The 21,323-nt window shown below is 45.5% G+C and overlaps 1 long non-coding RNA gene across 5 annotated transcripts in view; it reads right to left on the bottom strand.

Moving 5' to 3' along the window:
* Positions 1 to 20,304, bottom strand: part of LOC143274520 (uncharacterized) — a 331,539-nt gene extending 311,235 nt beyond the window's left edge. For all 5 annotated transcript variants that reach the window (XR_013053152.1, XR_013053147.1, XR_013053150.1 and 2 more), the window contains exon 1: positions 20,089 to 20,304. This is a non-coding gene — a long non-coding RNA (uncharacterized LOC143274520). The remainder of the gene's footprint in view (positions 1 to 20,088) is intronic.
* Between the last annotated feature and the right edge of the window lie 1,019 nt (positions 20,305 to 21,323).

Genomic DNA, 21,323 nt, shown 5'->3' with positions numbered 1-21,323 from the left:
CCCATATGCACATACAGCATGTTGGGGCCAAAGGACATTGTTCTTGTTCTCAGGCACACTCTTTTTGTTTTGTTTTGTTTTCTTTTTCCTGACAGAATTTCTCTGTGTAACAGCCCTGACTGTCCTAGAACTCACTCTGTAGACCAGGGATCTCACAGGGATCTGCCTGCCTCTGCCTCCTGAGTGCTGGGATTAAAGGTGTGTGCTACCACGCCCAGCTGTCATCTTAGTTCTTTGACCTAAGTTCTGTCACTGGCCTAGAGCTCACCAATAGTCCGACTGACCAGCTAGCCCATGGACCATCTTGGTCCCTACCATCTTGCACCCCAGCACTGGGAACACAAGTGCCCACCCACAGTGTCTAGTGCTGTTCTACGTGGGTTCTAGAGATGAACTCAGGCGTTCAGGCTTGTGTGCAAGCCTACCTTCCCAGCCCTAACTTCTCTCTTTATATCATTTTGTAAATCCTGTTCCCAAATTTTATACAATAAGCAGATACTTACTTTTATAACTTTTTATAGATTGGTTTTACTCCAATTATTTGCACCTTCTATATGAGAGTTACATGTTCAACAGATATTTACAAACACCCTCTGAGCTGTATCTGAGTTGGCAAACTACAACCAAACTACATGCCTACTGCTGACCTGTCTGATAAAACTTTACTGGAATACAGACAAGTTGTTTGCCTCCGTGTCATCAATGGCTGTTTTGGCTTTACCAGGGCAGAGCTAAGTAACTGCAACAGAGGCCAGTGAGCCACAAAACTCTTGCCAAGTGACAGAAACGAGAAAAAACAAGAATGAAGTGTGTAGCTTTGGGACTGCACCTTTGTGGTCCCATACTCCCAATGCAACTGTGCTACAATTGTAGGAAATATAAGCTCAGCTGTGGTGAGTCATGGTCTCATTCTCTGCCTAGAATGGGTCCTGATGTTCCAAGGATGAAGAGACCCAAGTCTTGCTTGTGCCTTTCCCCCAACTCCCCACAGCACCTCACATGTGGGTCAGACTCTCAGAAAGCTCTGGCACCAAGCATAGCTATGTTTCAATAAAGCTTTATTTATTAAATGGGGCCATAGCTCACAGACTGTGTTCTCCAGGGTTCTCCAAATCAATGGCCATTCCGTGCACAGGACTCAAAACTCAAGCTGCATTTCAAAAGCCAGCATCTCTTACATAAAGACAACAGAACCCACAGGTCTGGAGAATTTAATAGACTTCTCTGCATTTACCTGAAATAGCTAATTTTAGACTGCTTGAAGCTGAGAGTTTCAGGTATGTGCCACTAAAGGCCCATAATTCCTTCCTAAACTCTAGCACCATCTAGTTTCACAACAAGAGATGAATAATAAAAGAGTTTCCAGAGCCAAGTTCAGTAAACAAGACACTCAACCCACGCTCTTTGCCTCCACTGGTCCCCCATCTCCTTGGAAACATCATAATAAGCGTCTCAAAGGCTGAGAGATCTTAGGGAGATCTTCCGTTCTGCTCGGCAATAGGAATGTGCATAAGTGTCCTGTTATAGAAGCCAGCTGCAGGTTGGTCTCCAAGCTAACCTGCTAGGCAGAAGGAAACTGGTCAGAAACAGGTGAGAGAGAGGCAGGACTCAGAGCCTCCAGCAAAGAGAGCTCTGTGGGCAAACGTTCTGATTGGGGGTCTGCAGTTTGTTCCACATTCCAGATCCTTCCACATCTGTCTCTCTTTACTCATTTAAGGAGATGGTAGGAACCTTCAATTTTCTTCACTATTTGGAATAAAAATAAATGATCAGGTAGGGCTTGGGTTTTGTTTTTCTTTTTTAAAAAAAAAACTATATTTCTAAAAGAAACTTCTGCTAAATTTAATCACAAGGCTTCTGGGAGACAGTCTTCAAGTGAATGTCAGTTCAGACCCACCACATACACACACACACACACACACACACACACACACACACACACACACACACACCACAAGCACACACTATATATAAACACACACACAAACATACACTTGCCACATACAGTGGCACACACACACACAGATACACACAGATAAAGACACACATACAAACACAGTCTTCAAGTGAATGTTAATTCAGATCCACCCACACACACACAGATACAGACACACACACATATACATATGCACACACACAGGCATGCACATATAATCCCCCCCACACACACACACACAGGCACACAGGCATAAACATATTAAACCTCCCCCCACAGATACACACACACACACAAAAAAAAAAAAAAAAAAAAAAAAAAAAATGAGTCATTCTATTTGGGAAGGATGCTCTGCCTTTCAAAGATAAACAAAACAATGATAATGATAATACACCTAATTAAGTCCAGAGAGAGTAGACATGAGTCAGGCCAATGTTCAAACTTTAAGCACTAACAAAAGAATTTAGGAAAACATCACACCACCCACACTGTGGCAGACACACTACGGGGAGTTCTCCACCTCCAGAAGGCTCCCTGTGCTCTGAAGGTCCATTTTTCATCCCTCCCTACCCCCGTTATCTTAATTGTGTTTCCCATGTTTGATTTCTTTTTATCTCATGAAATGTTCTCTGAGGCTCAGGCTCCAATTCTGCAAGACTTTCACTTTGCCGTTAGTTTATTTAATTTGTGGTTTTGTTTTATTATAGGAGGTGTGGATACATAAGGAAAATGGGGTAAAATCCTTACCAGATCTGGAGCTTGAAAACATTTCAAGATTAAACAGACAACTTGGGTTTTAAAGATGTCTCCTCAGATAAATGACTCTAAACAAGTACCCACCTAACTTCTAGAGGCTTGGCTTCCTTAAGTAATAAGAAGATGATTGTAATAAGAACAGTATGTCGGGGGGGGGGGGAGGTCGGTGGACAAGCCATTCACCTCACAAATGGGATGGCCTGAGTTGGAACCCACATAAGGCCGTATACAGCAGCATGAATCTGTAACTCCAGTGTCCCTGTGGTGAGATGGGAGGCTATGGGGCATAGACAGGAGAATCCCCACAAGCTTGCCAGCCAGCCATCGTCGCTTACATACCAAAGAACAGAGACCCTGTCTCGAGCAAGAACAGAGGTAAGGACGATGCCTGAAGTTGTCCTCTAAGTCATGGCATACAGACGCCTGCATGCGAGCACATGCATCATCTATACAAATGAAGTTTTCTGTTTGTCTGTTTGTTTTTAAAGAGTAGTGTGGCCTCTTGGGGTTAATGTTTAAATGCAGTGAGACACTGAATGATCAATACTGATCATGATGCTCATGAGACAGTTGCATCACAAACTATTGTCTGCTATTATTTTATCATTACTAGTATTATATGTGATTCTGAAACCATTCCATTCCCAGGACCAATGCTTGAAAACTCTTGATAACATCACACCTAAGTGATTGGTCTAAAATTTTGTCTTTTGTCTAAAAATGTCCCAAAGACTGGAAACTCAATAGTTATACTGGCTCTTCAAAACCTCCTTCATGTATTCAGCTGAAATTCCTCCCATGTGACCCTGACCCCTTGGTCCTAGTTCTTTGCCTTGGAAATCTCAAAAAAAAAAAAACAAGAAAACACATGTACTTTGTACCAGTGAAGGTTTGCTTCTGCTGTGAAAAGACAGGGGCGGTGCTGGGGGCGAAGGGAAAGGTCTCATTGTTCATAAAGATCCTGGGACACTGACTGGAGGAGGAACACAGGCGTGCGGAGGAGTGAGTCTCGGGAGTGCAGACTGTGCCCATCTCATCAGGAGTCAGGAAAACATCTAAGACTGGCACCACCATTGGCAGAGCTTAGGTTCCGTTCCATGAATCTGCTCACCTGAGTGGAGTGGCTGACCCTGGATCAGTCAACTCGGGGCCCAGAAACAGCGACACTGACTGTGTGGCACAGTGCTGGGAGCAGAGACACACACCTACATGCATCCCAGAGCTGAGAGCCCACCTGTGTTCTGGGGTCTCTGAGGGTGTCCTATAGACGACAAACGTGTGAGCTCTAGTCATGCTCTGAGGAAACCCAAGCCATGACAACCAAAGTCAATGTCCTGTTATTTCAGCCACTGAGGTTGGATTAGCTGTGTGGTTAGTGGTTTGTTTCCTCACTAGAGAGTTGGCTTTAGGACTACAGAGGATGTGTCTGTGTGTCTGTCTTGTTCACCAGCATCTCCCATAACCCTTAGCCTGGAATATGGATCATAACATATACTCAGTACTTTTTTTAAAGGACATTTTTGTTATTTTTAAATGTGGCTCTTTCCCTTTCAACCAGGTTCCATTTGTGACAACAAATCTGGGCATTGGCATCTGATTTCTCGATGTGAAATAAGAGGGGAGGAAAGTTAACCTACAGGATTTTATTTGCCCATCTGTTTTGTTTATCGATCTGTCAAACTACACTCCAAAATCCAGTGACTTAAAACAACCATCTTCGGTGACTTGGCCCATGGAGATGTACACTGGACAGGGTGTCGTGAGGTGGGTGGCTCATCTGCTCCATGTGGCACCCACGGGAACAGCTTGGCTGGGGAATAGAGAATCTACTTCCAAGACAGCTGCCAAATGGAGGCTGACAGCCAGAAGCTCAGCAGAGAATATGGGCCACAGTCTTAATTCCTCTCCACAGGTTGCTCTCATAGGCTGTCTGGGCATGCTCACAACATGGAGGCTGGGTTCTAAGAGTGACCATCCAAGACAGTAATTCAAAAAGTGTGTATATATCCATGATGCAACTTCAAAACTCGTAGTACTGCTTCCACCACAACCCAAACAGCTTCAAAGACCTTCCATTACAAGTGCAAAGGATAGCACCTCGTCAAGCTATGGAGAAACTGGCCAGGCCACATAAAAGACTCCCTCATGGGATAGGAGACATTGCTGTGGCCATGTTTGGAAAACACAACTGGTCACACCATCTTTTCTCGAGTGTCACAGAGGCCAGCTTGAACAGCAGCATCACATGTGCACACACTGCTGACTCATCTTCTAGTCCACCCTGTGACGTGTGGTCCTCCCGTTCCCGTCTCTGCGGCACTGAGCAGCAGACACCTCCACTGCACTAGCTCTCCAGCACTTCATGGACTGAATCATCTATATTGGGCATAGAACTACGGTCTATGATCCTCAGTCTCCCTCATGCTGCAGCCCTTTAATACAGTCCATGTTGTGTGACCCCCAACCATCAAACTATTTTGTTGCTACTTCATAACTGTAATTTTGCTACTGTTATTAATGTAATGTAAATATTTGATATGCAGGATATCTGATATGAGACCCCCCAAAGGGGCTGTGACCCACAGGCTGAGAATCACTGGTCTAAAGTGACCCAGAAGGTAAGGGAGTTCACCTTAGATAGGCAACCGAGATGGATAATGGAAATCCATCCATCGTGCAGTGACTCAGCCCGACTGTGTGCACGGCAGAGAGAGGGGTGACTGAGTCTCCTGGGGCAGGAGCTGAAGCCACTTGAACACTTTTCCAGCATGCTGCTAAGTCGCTGTTTTCACAGCTAGTACACATTCCCTCAGGTAAGGCATGTGCCGCCCATGGTGTGTGAGGTTGCCACACCAACCACCATCAAGAAGAACGAGACGCCTTAGTTGACAAAGGGAAGCCAGAGGCGGGACTGATGCCATGCTAGGCCCTCCTGGGTGATGAACTCTCCTTGGTGAGATCACCCAAGAGAGAAAATTATTATTACTATTAATAGCTTTTTAATTGATTTTAATTTTCAGAACACTTTTATACTTAAAGAGAATTTAAGAAGACAGAGAAAAGAATTCCCATGGACCCTTCTCTCATTTCTCCTATAATTAACATCATAACCTAGTATATTTGATGCAATTACAAAAACTATGTTAATACATTATTATTAACAAAAGTCTGGAGTTTGTTTGAATTACTTTAAATTTCTCTGTGTGTTCATGTATGGAGTGCATGTGTGTGGAGGTCACAGGATAGTCTTAGGTGTTTTTCCCTGCCTTGAGGACCATCAATCTTTTATGGGTTTGTTTGTGTTTTGTTTTATTTTGTTTTGGCTTTGTTTTAGAGACAGGGTTTCTCTGTGTAGCCCTAGCTGTCCTGGAACTCACTCTGTAGACCAGGCTGGCCTCGAACTCAGAGATCTGCCTGCCTCTGCCTCAGGAGGAGGGAGGGCTAGGTTTGTTTGTGTCTTCCCCAGGAGGAATTTTAGCCACACAGAGCTACCAAAGGTACTAACTGGGTTGGGAATTCAGGCTGCTTTAGATTCCCTCAGTTCCAACACCCATCATGTGACCCTCCAACCTGATGAATACAGACACTGGCTTTGCAAACACAGGTACACAATACAGGTGAGTAATAAAAGGGGGACAAAAGACACTAAAAGAGCTCCCAGTGGCTCACCATGGTGGCAGCCATTTTTCTGTATCTTCTAGCTTCTGCCCTTCAACATGCCACACGATTTGGATAGTCAGAAAAATCTGTGGCAGTTTATCTGCTGTCCACTGGAGGGAAGTCATGGAAAGACCCAGTGGATGTTAACACTGAGCCAGTCACCTAAAGCAGGGTAGGGAGGCTCTATTTTGGAGCCTGAGGAGGTCTTCTCTAAGCTCCTTAAATTACACTGCTCACACCACCCACTGAGGTGCAAGCCCTCAGCCCAACACAGTCCCTTTCAAACCCTGGAACTCCCATCTCCATCAACTCCCTCCATATTCCCCCTCCAGCCCTGCCAAGTGCCAAGACAACTTCAGGGACATCTGATAAGAATTGCTAATCATTTTTTACACTTGGCAGATAAAGCTCAGAGCAGGAGAGAAAACAGAAGCCCAGAGCTCCTCTGGAAGCCCCAAGGTGCCCTGAGATCTTGCCAGAGACAGCATGCAATGTCCCCGTGCAGGCACGTGCCTTGGGCGTGCGACACAGGCAGGCAGGTCAGCTTCTGCTTCTACGTCAAGCAGAGCCTGAAAGTTGAATGTGGATTGTTCACTTCCTTCCCCCAGGCTGGGCACCAAAGGTCTTGCCTCCTCTAAGTCCTGCCACACACTCCCTGTGTTCTATTGCTTCAAACAGTAGCATCCTACACAATAAAATTCCATTCTAGCAATTTCTTCACTGCCTTTGAGAGGGGAAAAGACATTCTCCGTTAAAGGGCTGCTTTTTGTTATTGGTTTCTGCTTTTGGGAAATGACAACACCATCCTTTAGATTTCTTGAAGAAATAGAGCAGAGCCAAAGTAGGCTATGGCATCCAGCTGGGGTCCAAGACCTTGTTCATAATGCCTAAGGAACTTCAAAAGCTTACGAGGACAATTGCCTAGTGTTCTATGCTCATTGAAATCTAGAGGGCCTATGAAAACTAGGCCATGGATATAATGAGAGGCAAAAATACTGATAAATGAAGGGGAGATGCACCCAGGTATCCCTGGGAGCCTTTGCTTCCTACTTCCAGAACAAAATTGGATGGGAGCAGCAGCTTTTAGGAGACGTCAAAACTGCCCTGCAACTCTGGCAGTAGCCAACTTTGTTTTCTAAATTTAAAGACATCACGGCTTCTATAATCTGCCTCCCATGAAGCAAGGCTCTCTAAGTCTTAGCTTTGTTAATAACTTACCTTGTCTACACAGTTATTCTCCCTCCCTGAGAAAATTCAGTTTACACATATGTAGAACAGGAAGACTGTGTACCTCTGTAAGGTTTTTCTACCTAAAGCACTTCCCCAATGGTGTCGTGAGTGGTGTGTATGTAGAAGATGCTCTCCGGAATCCTTGATATGAATCAGAGGTTATCCCTGCCCTCCTGAAATTCAATAGCTACCAGAGAAAGTGAAATTTACACTGACTACACAGTGAAAAACAGCATAAAATTCACACACCAAAAATGCAGGCCCTCGAGCTCCTAGCAATTCACCAAGTCCAATTTTCTCCTGACTGGCAGACTTCCAGGAAAAGAGCAGCTCGGCCATTCCAAGGCAAACATTGTTTTCATGCACAGCCCTCCTTGAATTCACTTAAGAGCTCCTGGCCCTTCACTGTCCTCTGCAGGCTTCTCCTTTGGGACCAGGGCTCATTAGAATGACAGGAAACAGGGAAGCCACAGAAAAGGAAATGCAAAAGAATTATCTTTTGATATGATATGATACAGTAGCTATCTCTAAATTCTCATTGGTATTCATTCATTCACTCATTCAGCAAAAAAGCTACTAAAATGTCAGCGTTAAAATATTTACTTGCACTAGTCAAGTACTGTTAGACACTAAGACTACAGCAGTGAGCAAGATACACCAGGAGAAGTGGTGAGTGAACGCTGAAGGCTGTTATTGTAACACATCACTACAAGCTCTGGGATGCGGGAATCACAGCACTGTAGGACAGTCACAAGCACCTTCTCCTGGCTCCCAGGACAGTCAGGAGAGACTTTCTAGAGGAGTGACTTTAAGACAAGTGAACAGAGTTGGCTAGCTGAAGGAGTGTGGTAAGCAGGCTTGGAACAGAGTAGGGGGAAGGCAGGCGGGGAGAGCAAAAATACTACATTTTGTGGTGGGAGTTAACACAGAAAGAAGGTTTGAGATGTAACTCAGTCTGCAGAGCAATCACCTAGTAGGCCCAAACCCCTGGGCATCATCCTTGCAGGGAGTAGGCTCAGCCAGGTAGCACATGCCTGTAACCACAACACTCAGAGACAGAGTCAGGGACCAGAAGATAAAGGTCATCCTCGGCCACCCTGAGCTACATGAGACCCTGTCTCAAAAACAAACAAGCAAACAAAAATCAGTTTGGGCACATTATGGAAAGAGATGTGGTGGGAAGAAGCAGCAGGTTTACACTCTCTAAACAGAGGCAGCAGAGGGGGGACCACAGAGGATGAGACTACCCAGGGACCCTCGGCACGCACTGTCACCATGCACAGGCACTGTGGGAAGGAGGGGCAGAGCACCTGTGCTCCTCGTCCACATAGAGGAGCGGAAGTGCTGAGCCTTCTGGCCTCAGCCTGGTTGCCATTTTTTGGTTTTCATCATTCCTTGCACTATATCTGAACCCACTATATGCCAAAAGATTGTGCTAACATCAAACATCTCCAGATGTTGCAGACACCCCCAAGATGACACAACCATCCCTGGTTGAGAGCCATTATTCTGTTTTTTATTTTTCATGTGTGCATGTGTGGTATGCATGTTCACATGCATGCAAGTGCACATGTAGAGGATGTGCCCATGTGGAGACTGAAGGACACCATCAGGTGTTATTCCTTAGGTACCTTCTTTTTGAGATGGGCTATCTCCCTCACCAGCAGGCTAAGAGGGCTGGCCAGAAAATTCCAGGAATCCACCTGTCTCTCTATCTCCCCAGTTGTAGGATTACAGGCGTGTGACGTTTTATACATGCGCACTGGAGGTAAATTCACAGCTTGTGCTTGTAAGGCAAGCACTTGACCAACAGAGCCATTTCTCTAACACTGAGAACCATTATTCTGTTTTTAGTGTGTGTGTGTGTGTGTGTGTGTGTGTGTGTGTGTCACATGTTCGTGCCCACAAAAGAGGGAGTCACAGCCCCTGGACCTGGAGTCACTAGCAGTTGTGTGCCCCCTGATGTGGGTGCTGGGATCTGAATTGGGTCCTCTAGAGAATCATGAGGCTGAGTCATCCCTCCAGCCCCCAGACCATTAGAGCACACAAACGAGGCTGGCGGTGGCTTCCTTTCCTTCCAGGGTCTGTAGTTCTCAACCATCAATACAGCCTCAGTTCCTCCTTCCAGTTTGTCCACACACTACAGCAAGGATGACTGCTTTTCCTGTTAAATAAAAATCATTACTGTGCTGGAAGCAAACGAGATTTCTCTCATCGCATGTGCAATGCTATACATTTCCTTTCAAACTAGCGGGTCACTGGTATCCAAACGATCATGATTCCTATGATATCACGGCTCGTTTCTGCCCAATTCTATGGATATTTTTGCCCCTTGGGAATCTGCCGTCCACTTGATGATTTAAAGTTTCTTCCTAAAATGGACATCACTATAATTAAATGAGAGGATGAAGAGGTAACACAGCCCAGCCCGTAAGATAAATACTACTTTTGAACAAGACACAAGTTTGACCCCAAGCACAGGTTAAGAGGCTCACAACTGCCTATAACTCCAGCTACAGAAGATCTGATGCCCTTTTCTGGCCTCTGAGGGCAGTTGCACTCATGAGAATGTACACACACACACACACACACACACACACACACACACACACACACAATTAAAAATAAAATTAGGACCAGAGAGATGGCTGAGTGGTTAAGAGAACTAGTCACTCTTCTGAGGACTTGGGTTCATTTTCCAGCACTCACACTGGGACTCACAACCATCTGTAGCTCAAATTCCAATAGATAGGACGCCCTCTTCTGACTTCCAAGGGCACTGCAGGCATGTGGTGCACGTACAGGAAAACACCCATACTTATTAAATAAAATAATGTAAATAAAATAATTTTTAAAAATTTAATGAGATAAAAATAATCTTTCTAAAGAAACTAATTCATTCATCTGGTGAATCTGCATCCCAAACTACATTCTGTGGCTAATCTGTAGAGAGATCTTTAGTAAATAAATAAATTAATAAATAAAAAGGGAGGGAGTTTTCAACATGTAGCTAAATGCAGCCAGAGCACAGTGGAGCTTATTTCCTTCGCTCCCTCTTTCTGTAAAGTGTGGCAGCCAGGAGACTGTCTTCCCTCACTCAAATTACCCTGCCAGACAAAAGCAGTTTGTAGAAGAGCCCTGAGCATGTAATTTTATTACCTTAGCACTGATTTTAATATAATTCATGTAATTTCTTCCGCAAGGGAAAAGCAATTTTCCTAAACACCTGGTAAATGAGAGCTGATGGGTTTTGACTCCCACCATCCCTCCCTATAGAATTTTCTTCTAAAAGAAGCGGTACAGAGAGGGTCGCTGGGACAGCCTCACCACAGCACCTTCCCACGTTGGCCAGTTCTTCCGCTACACCTCAGTGTAGACCAGACATGGTTCTGAAAACACCATCTTTCATAAGGCTGGAGCCAGGCAGGATTCAAGGAATCTGTCACCCCTACATGATAGGCATTTGGGGTTGGAGAACTGCTGCAGGGGACTGCCTATGTTATCAGATGAATTCTGCACTGCCCCTGGCCTCCATCCACTCAGGACCAGCTACATATCACTGCCAATTGTGACAATAAAAATGCCTACTCTTTAAACAATTACATGTATTAACTTGTGGGGGGGTGCACACACGCCATGGAGCACATACAGAAGTCACACACATGCCATGGAGCACATACAAAAGTCACACACATGCCATGGAGCACATACAGAAGTCACACACATGCCATGGAGCACATACAGAAGTCACACACATGCCATGGAGCACATACAGAAGTCACACACATGCCATGGAGCACATACAGAAGTCACACACATGCCATGGAGCACATACAGAAGTCACACACATGCCATGGAGCACATACAGAAGTCACACACAGACAGCGTGATGTTGGTGCCTTCCCCCCACTGTGACTCAGGTCACCAAGCTTGACAACAAGTTCCTACACCTGCTGAACAGCATCACCTGCCCTGCCCCATATTTTTTACCGAATGAGAAAAATAACAAATTTAATCTTTTGTTTCAGGATCTACTTCATTTATTCCTGAGACCCATCTAAATCACAGAGGGCCAAAAGTTATGTGCAGTGCTCAGTTTATGAGCAATAAAAAGAAGCAGGTACCAGGTGAGGGAGAAGAGCCCAAGTCTGCAACCTGAGCTCAGGCTAAGGCATTTGATTCTATAGTCAGGGTTCTGAGAAGACTATGGTGTGTGTGTGTGTGTCTTTGGTATATGTGTGTATTGCTGTTGTTGTACTTAGGAAACAATTGAATTTGGACTCAGCTCCACCTGGTCTCCTTTCCTGTCTATGTTGCTTAGCAACTGGTGAACATGAGTAGGTTCCCTGATGCCTCTGAGCCTCACCTAGTTACATACAAAATGGGAAGCATGGTTCCTACAGGACGACAGAGTGGTACCCAGCCATGTGATTCTCATTACCTTCTGCTTCAGAACTGAGTCACTTCAGAATGTAGACAGAAGCGTTAGGATGACCCAGGTCACCCTCTCTCTCACCTTGTTGAGCACACAACCTCTTGAATGGTCTCTCTACTTACCTGTTTGCCCTGGCATCAGTTCTTCTCACATATGTGTCATTGTTCTCCTCCCTGGATTACATTCTCTAGCCATGTGACTTGGTACCTGTCCCCAAGGAAGCACAATGCATTTACATATCCCTTGGTCTGGTCTAACCTTCAGCTTGTGTTAGTATGTAGTAGACGTGATAACCATGCCAGTTCTGGGCTCAGACCACAAGAGATTTTCTGTGTCTGCATTCTCTTAGGTACTATGTGGCTTGCCCAAGCATGGGATGACAGAGACCAGCACTTAGCATCCTCACTGTGATCCCACACATATAAAAGGACCAAGCCAATATTAGCAAAGCTGATCCAGAAGTAATGAATGAGTTACAGCTCAGATACGAAACGTCCTTCAAAATCACATGTGTTAAAGGCTTGGACCCCATGCATCAGAATTCAGAGGTGGGATTCAGGAAAGTGATTGGATCATGAGGGATCCAACTTCATCCATGGATTGAAATCTGTGGATGGAGCCAGAACCAGATGGTTTCACTGGGACATAGTGGAAACTAGGAGGCTGCGTATGGCTGGAAGAATAAGTTACTGGGGGACATGCTTTTGAAAGGCGTCTGTCTCCTGGCTGCTATTCTAGGCTGTACTAGGCCCTCCCTCCACCACGCTAGGCCCTCCCTCCGCCACGCTAGGCCCTCCCTCTGCTACACTGGGCCTTCTCTGTCATAATGACCTGCTTCACCAGAGCTCACAGCAATGAGGCCAAGCAACACTGAAAACATCTGAAATCACAAGCCAAGATAAAAGGATTCTGTCTTGGTTAGGGTTTCTATTGCTGTGAAGAGACATCATAACCATGGCAATGCTTATACAGGAAAACATTTAATTGGGGTGGGCTTACAGTTCAGAGATTCAGTCCATTATCATCATGGCAGGAAGCATGGTGGCCTGCAGGCAGACATGGTGCTGGCTACATCTTGATCAGAAGGCAACAGAAAGTGGTTTCCAACACTGGGTGGTATCTTGAGCATAGGAAACCTCAAAGCCTGTCCCCACAGTGACACACTTCCTCCAACAAGGCCATACCCACTCCAACAAAGACACACCTCCTACTAATGCCTCTCCCTATGAGCTTATGGGGGCCAATTACATTCAAACTACCACAGATTCCTTTCCCCCATAAGTCATTTTTCTCAAGTACCTGTCATGGGCACAAAAAGTCTGAGAAACACAATCATTGAGCACAAAACATGAGCAACCCATAAAGTGTTATTTTTACCTGTGGGTTCTGAAATGTCCTGTCTTTTCAGCAGCGGCTGGCTTGACCCTCCTGACTCCTACCCATGGGGGAGCCAGCATATTTGCTTACAAATACTTGTTTACAATTCTAAATCGGGTGAGGGTAGCATGTATAAGTGATCCCCTGATTTTAACTCGGAAGATATTGCAGCTTACGACATTTAGAATAAAATTCAAATCCCAAAAATGCTCTGCAAACCATGTGGAGGAGCTCCTGCCCTTTCTTCTGACCTCATTTCCCACATTCTCCCATTGCTAGTCCTGCTCCCGATGTGCTGATGTCAATCCTGCTGCCAGTGCATGCCCACTCTCTTCCTGCTTGGCTACCTTGTGGTTAGTTCCTTCTGCCTGGAAGACTTTCTCCTCATTGTCTTGAAATGCCTAGTTTCTTTTTGCCATGGAAGTTTCAACTCAGGACAGCCAAAAGTCCCTCTTATTCAAAGGTACTCTCAGTGCACAATCATTTTCTTTTCCTAAGAGTATGAGGTCATGGTTGGCATTGCACACTTGTGATCCCAACACTCTAGAGGCTGAAGTAGGAAGGCCGCTCCTTAGGACCAGCCTGGGTGTGATGTTAGCTTGACTGGCAGCTTGATGGAATTTAGGATTACTGTGGAAACAAAACTCTGGGCAAATCTATGAGAGATTGTCAAGGTTAGGCTAAAGGAAGTGGGAAGACACCATCTGCTGGGCTGAGGTCCTGAACTGAACAAAAAGGAGAAAGCCAGTTGAGCATCATTTGCTTTTTGCTTGTGGATGCAGTGTGCCCAGCCGCCTTGTGTTCCTGTGACCAATGATAGAATTTCTAGCCACTCCCCCATGACCACACACATGTGCTGGTGAGACCTTTGTCATTTGGGGGCCTTGCGTCCATGTAACCCATGAGCTGTGTGGTCATGCAGTTTGCACACATGTGATCACGTAATCTATGCGCAATCGTGGTGTAGCTACGTAAACCCGTATGCACATGTGCAGGGGACTCCATCAAAGGCGGATCCCATGTACCTCTCCCCTCTTTCTGCACAGTCTTTCCATAGGCCTGAGCACATCTCTTCTGTTCCCCGCCACACACCTTCTCCTAACAAACTCTTATAGTGGGTTTTGTTGTGCCTCATGACTTTTCTCATATGGTAAACAGAGCCGCATAATAAAGAACCACCACCACATCCCCACCATGAGGGCTGCATTCCCTCTGATAAACCTCTCCTTCCTTAAGTCACCACTTGTTGGGTCTTCATTCACAGCAATGAAGAGGGACGAGGCCCTGAGCGACACAGCAAGGCCCTGTCTCAAACACATTTAAAAACGCTCTTCAGTCTACCAAGTTTCTGAAATGGTGGCTGCTGCTCCACGGTGAGTGACAGCCTCTGAGGACAGCAACAGACCTGCAGCAGTCGCCATCTCTAGTGCCTGCCCCCCACCCCTCTGCACCCCAGGGCTCACTGAATAACTGCCTAATGAGTCAGAAAGGCAAGGTGGCCCTCTGCGTCAGGCCTCCCCTCTACCACATTTCCTGTTCACATTTCTTTCAATCTGCAAGGCCCAGTGGCTCCTTGAAATACAAAGAGAAGAATACCCACAATCATTCCAATCATCGGGTGCAAAACTTGATAACAGAGTGGAATTGGAGTTGAAGATTACATCACAGGCAAGGAAGTTCATGCTGTGAGGCCTCAGCTAAACTCAAGGGGGTTGATTGTGGTCGCCTCCTAACCCTACTAACAGACCATGAATGAAAAGAGAAAATCAAACCCCCACTCCCTTGGTGGAGCTCAGTGGGGGAGGTGAAGAGATGTCCCCTCTTCAAGACTCTGGAAACCTCATCTCTCAACCTTTTGATGCTTTTGTAAACAACAAGAAGAAATGCACAAAAGAGCAAGATGTGATCATTTTTAAAAGTCACTAGCAAGACAGCTTAGAGGGTAAAGGAACTTGCTGGGGAAGCCTGATGGCCTGAACTCGATCCCCAGAAACCCCAGATGCGGAAGAGAACTCACTGCTAAGAGCTGCCCTCTGACACCGCACTCACACCATAGTATGTGAGCACACATACCTTCATACTCACACCATGCTACGTGCACACCTACACTTGCACACAAACAAAATAATGAGTTTTCTAAAGAAAAGCAGGATATGGTAACTTCTCCTGTCATCCCAACAAAACCAAGGCTGAGGCAAGAAGACCACAGGTTCCAGGCCTGCCTGGGCAACTCAACAATACCCTGTCTCGAAATATTAAAGGAGATGTCTTAGTTACTTTTCTATTGTTATGATAAAACACTATGACCAAGCTAACTTGTAGAAGAAAGTGTTTAATTTGGCTTATGGTCTCAGAGCTCATATCTTGATCAAGGTGGAGGTCAGGGAATAGAGAAAGAGAGGGTGTGTCTGGGAACAGCAGTCTTTTGAAACCTCAAAGCCCATCTCCAGTGACACACCTCCTCCAATAAGGCCATGCTGCAGGCCGCAGGAATATACCATAAGAACTCAGCTGGTTATGGCAAAGTCACTACCTGGAGGGATCAGGGAATTCCTCCAGAGGATGCCAAATCCCAAGGATTTTGATGTTACTTGGCTTGTTATATATCAGCTGTATTCTGTTATGAAAATCATGTGTGCCTTCATAGTTTTCCCAATTGACTTTTCCCTAAGAAGGGCTAACAGTGTGGACCAATCACTCTGGTCATACACATTCCAGGTATTTGGAGAACAGCCTCAGGAAAGGCTTTCTCTGGAATCAGATATCTCCCTTAACCACTTTCAAGGACTGCAGGAAACACTGCCCAGGTGGTCGCCCAACTTCTGAGGATAACAGTAATAACAGCCCACATGTGAGCCTCTTGACTTAAGGTAAATTCCACAAGGAGACACTGCCTAGGTCAGGTGGACAATAAGTAATAGCTTTACACAATTTGGCTTGGACCCTCCCTTTATATACTGGGACTTCCAGAGAACAGCACAGAGAAGAGAAAAGAGAATGGAAGAACCAGATGGGTAAGAACTTGAGAGGAACAAACTGAGATGGGGAAGAACTAGATTGAAGGGCTAGAAGAGAGGACTAGAGGAACAAGATGGGAGATGAGGAAGAGCCAGATGGGGAAGAACAAGATGAAGAAGAGCCAGATGAGAGAGAAGGAGATGGAAGAGGAGCTGATAGGGGAAAGAACTAGATGGATAAGAACCTAGAAGGGACAGAACTAGATGAAGGAATTAAGATAGAACCTAGAGGGGACAGTAGATAAATCAGGCAAGAAAGGAGCTAGACATGAGAGCAGAATAGAAGCTATGCAGAGAGAGAACTATCACAGAAGAATAAAGTGTATGAACTAAGGAGTTTCGTGTACATAGATTCATTTCTTTTCATCAGAGATTAATTATCAGCTGGTTGTAGATTCTTCCTGGACCCTGGGAGGGGACTATGGGGGCGGGCTGGACCCCCATAGTCCCCGATAGGGCCACACTTCCTAATACTTCCTAAACAGTTCTACCAACTGGGAAACATGTATTCAAATTCATGAGCTATGGGGGGCATTCTCATTAAACAACCATGGGGTGGGGACATCTTGGGACTTACCTCACTGGTAGAATACCCACCCCCATGCTCAGGGCCCAGGCTTAATCACTAGAAGGGAAGGAGGAATGGAAGGAAGAAATGAATACATCCAACCTTTCTTGGAAATTTAGGACAAGGAGACTGTGATGGCTACCCATTTGTCAACTTGACTACATCTGCAATTAACTGGAACCCAAAAATGGCCTGTGTATACCTGTGACAGAATTTTCCTTAATTTGAGTGGAAAGATCTACTTCCAGACCTTTTGAAATAAGAAGACACACCTTTAATCCAGGTCACGCCTTCTGCTGGCAGACTATATAAAGAACAGTGAAGAAGGAAACTTTTGCTCTTTGTCTGCTTACTTTCACTCTAGATGGAATGTCCATTCCTTCACTGGCATTAGAACCTACTTCTCTGGGATTCCAGTGTCTACTGAAGACCACCTGAGATACTCAGCCTTGTAGACTGAAAAACTACTAGATTCGTGGAACTTCCACTCATAGGCAGCCATCATATATATATGAATAGAGAGACAGAAAGACAGAAAGACACACAGAGAGAGAGATTCATTCTATAAGTTCTGTTACTGTGGTGGTTTGGATATGAATACCCCCCAATAGGCTCATATATTTGAATGCTTTGTCAGCAGGGAGTGGCACTACTTGAGAAGGATTGGTAGGTGTGGCCTCATTGGAGGAAATGTGTCACTGGGGGTGGGCTTTGAGGTTTCAGAGCCCAAGCCAGGTCCAGTCTCTCTCTCCCTTCCTCCTGCATACAAGACTGGATGTAGAACTTTCAGCTGCTTCTCCAGCACCATGTTTGGCCTCCTGCTGCCATGCTCATTGTCATGAAGACAATGGACTAAACCCCAACAAGCCAACCCCAGTTCAATTTTTTAGAAGAGTTGCTGGGATCACAGTGTCTCTTCACAGCAATAAAACAAGGACTGAGACAGTTACTACAGAGAAGGCTGACTAATACAGAGACAATGTAGCATTCCCTCAAAGCTAAACTCTGCTGGGACAGAAATGGCTGCCTATGTGGGTAGTGCACACCACTGCTCACTTGACTCTCTGATGTTACCTATCCAGAGCCCTCCCTATGCTTTCCCCCTCTAACTTGCAAATTCTCTCTCTCACGAACATACACTCATACATGCACAAACAGTAATAAAATTAACAGACACTAAAGTCTTTTACCTAGTCATCAGTGTGCAAGCAATAGAGATCTTTCTTTGACTGCTGTCTGGCATCAAATGGGAGGGACCTATATTCTGAGTTTCCCCCTTTGCCATATGCCTGCAGCCTCCTCCCTAGAGTAAAAATAGGAGACACATATCCTAACCAGTTTCCTTTCTAGCAGCATTTGCTAAGATTAAATATCATTCTCAACAGATAGGGACCCATGGAGGGAAAATAACATGAACATGATTATAAAGACGTTTAATGTAGTATGGATTGCTAACTGTCCAAAAGCTACTTTGTCTCGTGTGTGTGTGTGTGTGTGTGTGTGTGTGTTTGTGTGTGTGTGTCTGTCTGTCTGTCTGTCTGTCTGTCTGTGTATATATGTGTGGTGCTTGGACTGGAACTCAGGACCTTGTACATACTAGTTAACTGTTCTCCCACTGGGCTATCTTCCCAGAAATCTTTTATTTTTATTTTTTAGAGCAGAAAGCAACCCACTAATTCATGTATGCCAGCGATCAGCAAATTTTCTGCTCTCTCTCTCTCTCTCTCTCTCTCTCTCTCTCAACATTTGTTTGTTGGGTGTAAGGTACCTATGAGGAGGTCAGAGGACAGATGGCAGATTTTCTCCTTGCACAATATGGGATACAGGGATCAAACTCTGGTCATCAGGCTTGGCAACAAGTGCCTTTACCCTGGAAGACATCTCAACAGACTTTGTTTTTGGTAGAGTTTTACTCCGTTGCCCAGGTTATCCTGGCACTCACTCTAGTCCAGACAGCTTTCAAACTTGCAATCATCCTGTCTTAGACTTCTGAGCAGCTGGGATTACAGGCTTGCCCACCAGGTAAAGCTTGACAAGTGTCAGTTCTGTACAAAGGTACTCCATAGCAACCTAGAGTTCCCAGGACCTTATTAGATGAAGAAAAACAGAGAATCACCAACATGAGAAAAAGTCACAGATGATTTCCAGTCATATCATCATCAATGGTAGACACAGCCACAAGATGAACTGACAGTTCCAAATGCTGACCTTATCCACCTCTACAGAATCATACAAATCTCTTGACCTTCCTCTCCAAATCTGTAAAATGGGTATAAAGTATGAGCCTCCAATGGTGTCAAGAGACTTACCTCACATAACATACTTGGCATAATGTCCAACACAAAGTAGGGCCTGTTCAAAATTCATATTACCATACTTAATAGGAAGCCCCCAGAAAGTCCATTGTGGGCAGACAGATATGGAATTCTTTGACTAGATATCAAAATAAACAGCCAGAGCAGAAACATGTGAAAGATAAACTTGAAGGACCATAAACACAGAGGGAAAGTCGGGGAAGGACTCAGCAGAAACACAGAAATTGGTATTATGTAATTTCTTCCCATCCTGCCATTACCAGCCACTGACGTAAGCCTCCTGTTAGAAATCCTCAGGAGAGAATGCTACATCACAGTTCCAGATTCTGAGCATAAAATACTAGACACAAAGAAAAACCGTATGGCGTGAAGGGAAGCAGTGGGGGCTGAATGTCTCAAAGAAGCAGGACTAATAAGAGAAAGCAGAGGCAGCCACCACTATGAAGCAATTTTAAAAACACTAAATAAACAGCTCCCAGGGCACTGGGAGCCCTGAACAGCCCTCAGCCAGGAAGAACACAGCTCACACCAGCCTTCCACACACAGGGCTTCCTAGGACACTGGAGGTGGCTGCTCCAGAAGATCCTGCAGACATTTAAGATTAGCCTGTGTTGATTATGACATTTTCATACACGATATAATGCGTTCGGATTGCACCCACTCCTCATCACCTTCCCTTGTCCCCTCCCATTCCCACTGACCCCTTCCTCTTCCCATCCCCCATCCACTTTTGAGCCCTTTTTGGAAGCCAGTGATTTTAATTATGGCTAAAGTTATCTGCAGAAGCATCTTACCAGGGGCTATACCAGTGACGAAACTGTCTCTCCTTCCCCAGCCAGCATCAACTGTCTATAGATCCTCAGGAAGAGGTGGAGACTCATGAGCCCTTCTACCCCAGCTACAGTTAACTGCCAGTGGGTCCTGGTGGGGGGTGGGGCTTGTGAGCCCACACCCACAATGGAATGTTAACAGGGCCAGTCTTGTACTGTAGGTATTTAGTTCTGTGTTGGTTCACGTCCCCTGCTCTGAACCCAGCATTCCAGGCCTACATGGCCTGAAAGAGACATGTGAGGCCAGGCTAGCCTGGAGGGTCAGCCCCTCCCAGAATTAGACAGCCAATCCCCTGCAGAGCAAACAGCTAGTAGGAGGGTGCTTCATCCACATGCAAACCAGCCAATCAGAGCCCACACCCTGAACTCTCCTCTTTGCTTTTTAAATTAACATTCAAAGTAACAGGTTTTTTTTTTTTTTTGGTTTTTCGAGACAAGGTTTCTCTGTGTAGCTTTGCGCCTTTTCCTGGAACTCACTTGGTAGTCCAGGCTGGCCTCGAACTCACAAAGATCCGCCTGCCTCTGCCTCCCGAGTGCTGGGATTAAAGGCGTGCGCCACCACCGCCCGGCCAAAGTAACAGGTTTTTAAATGTTACATACTTAGCTTTTGATGATTTCCACCACCCACCCACTCCTCCCTATCTCCTTAGCCCCCTCCACACTGAACCTTCCCACTTTCCAGTCACGTGTTTTGTTATCTCCCCGCCCTTCTCTACGCCTCTTTGCTCTCCTCTCACAGGTCCTGTGCTGTTTCCTGATCGCTGCACACATTCACCCCCACATAAACGCAGATACAGCAATTAGAAGCCAGGCTCCACGCGTGAGAGCAAATAAGCAGTGTTTGTCTCTCCGGGCCTGAGTTACTTCACTGATATTTCCCCATTCCACCCATTTTCCTGTAAATTCCATTATTTCAATTTGTGATGCAGCTGAATAAAATCCCATTGTGTATACAAATTTTTGTTAGCCATTTATTGGTTGATGGACACAGGTTGATGTCCTTCCCTGGCACTGTAAACAGAGCAGCCATGAACTTTGTGTGGGTATTGAGTCTTGGGGTACTTGCCCAGGAGTGGTATAGTTAGGTCATAGGGCAGTTCCTGCTTTCATTTCTTGACAAACCGCTACACTGACTTCTACAGTCGCTATACCAGGTTCCTCTCCCCCAGGCTGAGCCTGGCCAGCAGTTTTGGTTTGCT

Source organism: Peromyscus maniculatus, chromosome 8 (assembly GCF_049852395.1).
Source record: "Peromyscus maniculatus bairdii isolate BWxNUB_F1_BW_parent chromosome 8, HU_Pman_BW_mat_3.1, whole genome shotgun sequence".
Lineage (NCBI taxonomy): Eukaryota > Metazoa > Chordata > Mammalia > Rodentia > Cricetidae > Peromyscus > Peromyscus maniculatus.
This window is presented reverse-complemented; position numbering and strand designations above follow the sequence as displayed.